The following is an 8,130-nucleotide window of genomic DNA, read 5'->3' on the forward strand; positions in this document are numbered from 1 at the left end:
AGCAGCTGGGCCTGAGGCTGAGGGTTGCAGATCTAAGGGAAAATTCTGTTTGATGAAATCAACATGATTCTGATCAGCCTGTCATTTGATTCTTTTATCTTTCAGCATTTCATAAGATGCATAGAAAAAAACACAGTAATGAGATGCAGTCACCTCTGAGCAGTGTATCTCGTTTTTAGTGCTCCACCTTCCAAGAGAGAGCATAACAAATACAGTAACTGTAATGGATGTTATTGTTACTCATTTATACTTGCTGCATAATTATTCCCTACTTAAAAATTCTCTAACCCAGCAGATTAGTCAGCATTTCCACAGACCTGCTGTCTTGAGCTGAGTAAGACAAAGATGCCAAATTGCAGTTTATGAGGAAGCTGTACTAAAAGCAAATGTAATCAACATAGTGTTAAAATGTTAATTCCAGAATGAGTTTTATTATTCTGTTTGTTTTTACAGTTGTGGACTTGCTAAACACTATATCCCTAGTCTTTGGCTGTAGCAAAGTAGTACAAATAGTTTTGGGGTAGAAAGGGAAGAGACCAGAGGAAATGCCCTGTTGGACCTGGTCCTGGCCACAGGTGACAACCTGGTAAGGGGCCTCCAGGTTCTTGACCACCTGGGCGATAGCAAACATCACTTGCTGGAATTCACCATCCAGTGCAGGGTGTCAAGGGCCTGCAGCAAGGCAGTAGCCCTAGACTTCAAGAGGGCCAGCTTCAATGAGTTGAAGAAATTAGTGGGAGAGGCACTGGGGTTCTCAAGAGCAGGAGAACTCAGTGCCCAAGATGACTGGTCGTTCCTTAAGGAGATGATACTCAGGGCCCAAGGGGTGACCATCCCAACAAGAAGCCAGGGGGCAGGAGTGCCCAAAAGCCGCCCTGGCTCACCAATGGCGTCCGGGAATGCCTGATTGACAAAAAGGCAGCGTACAACCGGTGGAAGGGGGGGTGCTATCTCCAAAGAGGTGTATACCTCCTCTGCTCCAGCCTGTTGGAGGGCTGTCAGGAAAGCTAAGGTGGACATAGAGCTAGGACTAGCATCCAAGATCAAAGATAATAAAAAGTCCTTTTTCAAATATATAGGGAGGATGAAGAAGGCACTGGGAAATGTGGGGCCCCTGCAGGATTCTCTGGGCAATGTGGTGGTTGCGCCAGAGGAGAAAGCAGACCTCTTTAACCAATTCTTCACCTCTGTTTTCTTGTGCAGGGACCGAGACTTCTCCACCGTGATGCAAGGCAGACTCAAGGGGAATGCCTCCAGAAGTCAGGTTGGGGAGGACCGGGTTAGAGAGCTTCTGGAGGAGCTGGACATGTTCATATCAGCGGGTCCAGATGCTCTCCACCCCAGGATGTTGAAGGAGCTAGCAGGGGTTATTGCAGGGCCTTTGGCATGGCTTTATGAGTGCTCATGGTGCTCAGGCCAGGTGCCAGATGATTGGAAGATAGCCAATGTTGTCCCCATCTTTAAAAAAGGGAGAAGGAAGGACCCGGGCAACTATAGGCCCGTCAGTCTTACCTCAATCCTAGGGAAACTCTTTGAGAAGATCATCAAGGACCACAGCTGCGCTGGGCCGGCTTCAGGGATGATGCTCAAGGGCAACCAGCAGGATTTCATTGGGGGTAGGTCATGTTAGACTAACCTGATTGCCTTTTATGATGAGGTCACAAAAGCACTGGATGCAGGTGTCGCCGTGGACTTAGTCTTTCTGGACTTCAGCAAGGCCTTTGACACCGTCTCCCACCCCATCCTCATTAAAAAACTAAGCGACTGTGGCATTGATGGCTACACAGTCAGATGGAGTGCAGATTGGCTGAAGGGTCATACTCAGAGGGTGGTGGTGGATGGGTCATATTTGACCTGGGGAGAAGTGGGCAGTGGAGTTCCCCAGGGCTTGGTCCCTGGGCCCGTGCTGTTCAATCTCTTTATCAGTGATTTGGACGATGGGGTGAAAAGCAACCTGTTTAAATTCACCGATGATACCAAAATTTGGGGTGAGGTGAGCATGCCAGTAGGGAGGGAAAGACTGCAGCAAGACCTGGATAGGTTGCAGGGGTGGGCTAACAAAAACAGAATGCGCTTCAACACTGACAAGTGCAGAGTGCTGCACTGGGGCAGTAGTAACCAGCAGCACAATTATACGATGGGAAAATCCCTTCTTGAGAGCATGGAGGCAGAAAGGGATTTTGGAGTCATTATTGACTCCAAGATGAACACGGGCCAACAATGTGAGGTTATGGTTGGCAGGGCTAACTAGACCTTGTCGTGCATCCACAGGTACGTCTCAAGTAGGACCAAGGAGGTGATCCCCACCCTCTACACAACACTGGTCAGGCCACAGCTGGAGTACTGTGTCCAGTTCTGTGCGCCCCACTTCAGGAGGGATGTGGACAACATTGAAATGGTCCAGAGGAGGGCCACCCGCATGATCCAGGGACAACAGGGCAGACCCTACAATGAGAGACTGCGGGACCTGAACCTGTTCAGCCTTCACAAGAGAAGGCTGAGGGGGGACCTGGTGACCATCTATAAACTCACTAGCGGGGACCAGAAGGGTTTGGGAGAGACCTTATTTCCTCTAGCGCCCCTTGGAATGACAAGGAATAACGGCCATAAGTTGTTGAAGAGTAGGTTTAGATTAGACATCTGTAAGAACTACTTCACAGTTAGGGTGGCTAGGATCTGGAACCAGCTTCCAAGGGAAGTGGTGCTGGCTCCTACCCTGGGGATCTTTAAGAAGAGGCTTTATGCCTACCTGGCTGGAGTCATTTGAGCCCAGTTTTCCTCCTGCCCAGGCAGGGGGTCAGACTTGAAGATCTACAAGGTCCCTTCTGACCCGACTCTATGATTCTATGAGACAAGAATCATAGAATTGGCTTTGACATATCTTTTTGCTCCCACAATGGTTTGATAGGTGCACAAGGCCCATATCTTAGCATAAATTAAAGCAGCCTGAAGACTGCTGTAACTTGTCACCAGCTAGTGACCAAGAGCAGTTCTAATGGTACCAAGTAGAAACAGCCTCAGTGCAGGTGTCAGCTGGATAGGACATTCTCCTGATCATACTGTTCTGCCAATCTAAAGAATGGAACAGTGATGTAAAACAGTGGTTCTTGAACTTTTTTGTACCAGGACTCATTTGTAAACATTGATGGCCGGTCCCAGCCCAGTAAATAGTTTAAGTAGAAAACAGACCCCTGGCCCTGCCGGTGCCCCTCACTCCTGACCCACTGACCCCTGCCCCCAGATGCCAGCACCCCAGTGTGTGGGGCAGGGAGTGGGGGTGAGGTGGGGGTGTGTGTATGTAGGGCATAGTGGGGCAGGGGCCCCCCATATGTGTGCACCCACAGTGGGCATGGGACTGCAGCCTGGCCAGACAAGCAGGGGCAGGAGGCACCTCTGTGGCCTAGCAGGCAGACCCAGTGTGGGAGGGCAGAGCAGGGTGGCCAGACTCATTGCTGCCACCACTCCTGGGACTTCTGTGCTGCCAGTAGCTCAAGGAATAATATGGGGGGGCAGGGGGCTGCACTACCCTTACTTCTTCCTGCTGCCAGCTACTCTCACATTGGGCTGTGGCTCTACTCCACCGCCATGGCTTGGCTGCCACCACCACTGCTCCCCGCAGGCTGCCCATGCTGCCCACCCGCCAACATCGCCTCCAGGGTAGAGCTGCAGCCTGAAGGGAGCAACGGTGGTGGCTGGGCTGTGGAGGTGGGGTAAAGGGAGAGCAGCTGGCAGTGGGAGGAGATGAGGGAAGCATGGCACCCCACCTCTCCGTTACTTCTCATGTTGCTGGTAGAATGGCAGGAGTCTCAGTGGTGGTGGCAGCAATGAGTCTCACTGTCCCGCTCTGTGCTCCCATGCTGGGTCCTGCCTGCTGGGCTGCAGAGGTGGCTTCTGCCTATGCTGGTTCAGCCAGGCTGCATCCCTGTACCCATTGCAGGTGCACAAATCTGGGGGGGAACATGCTCCCCCATATCCCTCTGATGTGTGGCCTGTGTCTTTCCACCCTGTCCGATGTATTGTCTATGCCAACCCCCACTCCATAGACTTACCTGCAGGGAGCTGTGGGAGCTGCTCTTTATGCTGCCTGGCTGCCATGTGCATGTGTATGTACATGGCAGGACAGAAGCTGTTGCTCAGTGCAGGAGAAAAGCAGCCCCTTGCTGCTGCCAGCCTTTCCTGCTACAGTTGCCCAGAGCCCATGCCTGGGCTTTCCTGTGGCTCCTCTGCACTGCCACTGCTGCCCCACTGGGCAGCCTGGAGGTGGCAGTGATGGTGGCATAGATGCAGGGGTGGGAGCAGGTGCTGACCAGTTCAGAGGGGCATGCACGGAGGGCTCCCATGCATGACCCACAATACCCACAAAATCTCCCCTGCAAACTCCACAATCACACCCTCCCCCCCACACAGACACACACCCTACAAATACCACATACATCCACACCCTTCCCCAAGCTCCACACCCCCCACAACCATCTCCATATGCAGCCCTCCCCCCCCACACACATGCTTCTGGGGGGAGCTCCACTCACTGCTATATACCCACACACCCCCATGCACACCTCACCCCCACCCCCTCACACCCCCCCCAGCCACCCTGCCCCTCCACACACCCCACAAACCCCATAACCACCCACCCACCAACACATCCCCACAAACACACCCCCACAATTCCCCCATATCTACCCACCCACATCCACACACACCCCCTCACACCCTTCCCCACATTCCACATACATACACATCCATACACCCCCACAGCCTTCCCCAAGCCCCATACCCATCCACCCGTATCCTCTTACCCCTTCATACCCCACTACAATATACAAAAGTAAGACTTCATTTGACCTATTATGTTATCATCTCTATATAGACCGCAAAAGCACACACAGATCAGGAGAAAAATATATTTTTTAATAAAATAAAAATGCTATTGTCAACATTTTATTTTTAGTATATAATTTGCTTTTTTCCCCAGTTCAAAGATGGCAAACCCCCTTCCCAAGAGGAGTACTTCTGAGGGCAAGGGGAGGGACTTCTGGTGGCAAAGGTCAGATGCTATGGAGCGGGACTTCCGGGCCCAAGATGGTGACCAGGGGGTGGGGCCCCTGTCAAGGGTGGGGCTACCCTTGCGGCCCTTGATAACTCACCAAAACTCATTAAGTGGCCTTCCACCTGAAATAATTGCCCACCCCTGGTTTAGTTCTCCTAATCTGCTGCGGGCCGGATGCAGCCCATGGGCCATATTTTGCCCACTCCTGAATTAAATCTTTGTTTAATGTATTTAGTGAAAACAAGTAATTCATATCCCTTTAGAAAAGAACACCCTGTTTAAAGAGAAAGTATTTAGTTGATAAACAGAATGTGTTCAAAGGTGAGATAGTTACCTTGCTCCAACAGTTCAGGTCTGCTGAATTCTCATTGCTGGGGTGAATCTCAGATAATGTTCAGGGCCAGCCCCACACACCACACATGAGGTGCATAACTGATTTTTGTAAGCCCTGACAAAAGTAAGCATTCTTGCATGCTGTGAAAAAGTCCCTGTGTGTGAAGTACAATGATGTGGCCAAATTCCAGCTTGGCAGTCTATCTGTTATGTTCCATCTCCTAAAATTGCCATTAGACACTAAGTTAGAAAGGGCATTTTTCATTTCATGCCCCACACTTACGTGGAGAGTTTCTGTGTGCTTTTAAGCAGCTACCCGTTTTCACATCGTAGCTGGCTGTATTTCTGCAGGGAGTGATGTTAGGACTAGATTCTGCCAGCTTTTCCTAGCTCTGCAAGAAAAGAGGACACAAAAAGGTGCCCACCACCACCACCTGTTTTCACAAAACACAGTTCAAGAGGGCAGCATCGCACTATCCCCTTTTGTACCAGCATCAGCACTGGTTTGTCAGAAGTGAGGCCTCTCCCTGCCAAGAAAACTGGTCCAGTTTGAAAGGAACACATATGCTTCATCTTTCCAAAGGGTTATGGGGCTCTGCTGCACCAGCATGGTTGCCACCCTGCAATGTGATCGTTGTGCACCTATACACCTGCCCGATGCCTGCTCTAACACGTTCTAATTAGTACACTCCAGGAGCCTCAGTGTCTTGTGTATTCAGTGTCCCTGCATTTCAGAATGGCAGTTGGGGGCACTTTAACTAAAGCTTGTCAAACAAGCTTTAGTTAAAGTGCCCCTGCCACCATTTTGAAGCGCGGGATGCTGAATACATGAGACACTGCAGGCATTTTAATTAGCATGCGTAAAGATGCTTTAAGCTCCTAGAGATCCTCCTAGGATCCACTTTTATGCATTGAAATGCACTGTTACAGTATATCACTGTTAATCTCTGCAATGATATTCAGCAGACACAATGCTACTTACTGTGGCTGGAGTTCAACAGGTATCCAACATGCTTGTCTCAGGAGCTGATTCAAAAACTGAAATGGCCCTGCCCTGCTTCTTTTGAGCAGTATCCTCCTCCTCCCAAAGGACATAAATCAGAGATGTCTAAGTTGATTAGATCTTTCAGTACCCTTGAATACAGATGATCATCAGGTGCTGTTGAATCATCTTTGGGACCTAGAAGGGATCATTTTACAATGGTTCCACATGTAGAAGACTAAGAGTGGCAGAGAAAGGGGGAAAGAAAGGGATGAATTGTGATTGCTCATTCTGTCCTATAATTCTCATGTGCAGCCTTTTCCATAGTTCCATTTTGTCATTCTTATGCCTGTGCAATGTAAATATGTGGCCAATACAGTGAGTTTGTGAGATGTATCTGGCCTACAATATTATTCCTTTTTAAAATCCAGCCCAGATTTTTAGTATCCTTGCTTTCCTAGTACTTAGATTAATTGGGTTGGTGGATGAAAAGTCACTGGCTTAAACTCGGTCAGTTTGGTGAAAGTAATGATTGCGGGCAAGGAAAAGGATAGATTTATAAATAATAAATAATTCCAGCCCAAACTGAATTTTTAAAAAATGTTTAAATTTTCTTTTATAAAAGTAGTGGATGAGGGGAAGGGAATAAGTGTAATTATAGTGTCCACATTTACCTAGTGCATTTGTTACAATAAGATTAGTTGCTAAATTAAATGCTTCAAAAATTAATTCAGAGTGTTTTGGGTGTGAACAATTAGGGGTTGAAACCATATTGTAAACAGAGAGTAAATTGGATTAAGGTGAAACATTTAGGTCCAGAGGTTTTTCATAAATATTATTGTTTTATGTTTAATGTTTTTATTGTTATAACACCCAAAGGACTAAATACTACACAAGTATGTTATGAGGCATGTTGGCAGTGAACCATTTCACTAGAAACTGTATGTGAGCACTTCATGACAAGGTGAACAGCCCATGTGGAGCTCTGCTTCCAGTACAGGGGCTAGCTATGCAGTGTGGACATAGATCTAAATCAAAACCCGAGAAAGGAAATATAGTGTGAAGAGTCCTTCATGGGTTTAAAGGGGCATTCATGCATATGGGAATTCTGGCCCTGTTGTTTTCAGTTTGAAACTGTTACTTAGAATGAGGTCTACTTCTATTAGAACAGGAACTCCCCATAACTTTTCCGACTTTCACTTGTGTGGGGTCTTGCAAATGTTTATAGAGTTAATTTGGTCTTGAAGGTCAAGAATAATGAGGCAGAGACTTAAAAATAATGAGAGAAGTTACTAAATAACAGTTTTGGAAATTCTCCATGGGGCGGGGGGAGAGATTCAGTGTGAAAACTCTCCTAAATATAAAGAATAAGGTGATTATGGCCCTTACTTCTTCAGCAGTCATTGGCAGCGTGTCTGAGCGCTGCAGTACTTTCACTTCCTCCCCAAATTCTAATGAATTAATTATGTATCCTTAATTCCTGCTTCCCCCCTCCCCATCTGTTATGTCTCCACCTGGGTTTCTCTCTGACTTTCACTCCAGACCTATACATCTTCTCTTTGCCCTTATTGCACTTCTCTTGTCATGTCCAGGGGTCCTTTGCCCATCTCATCCATGTCTGATGGCAGCTAGGGCATGATACTTTTGTCCCTCTTCCCAGGTCTGGAAAGGGAACACTTCTTTAATGCCCTCTCCTTCCCCCTCCACCCCCCCTTAACCTAGTGTTACCAAGATGAGATGTGGGAGACTGACTCAGCTGTCCCAA

The sequence above is a fragment of the Crocodylus siamensis genome, chromosome 3, assembly GCF_052110815.1.
Source record: "Crocodylus siamensis isolate JL-2025a chromosome 3, ASM5211081v1, whole genome shotgun sequence".
NCBI classification, from domain to species: domain Eukaryota; kingdom Metazoa; phylum Chordata; order Crocodylia; family Crocodylidae; genus Crocodylus; species Crocodylus siamensis.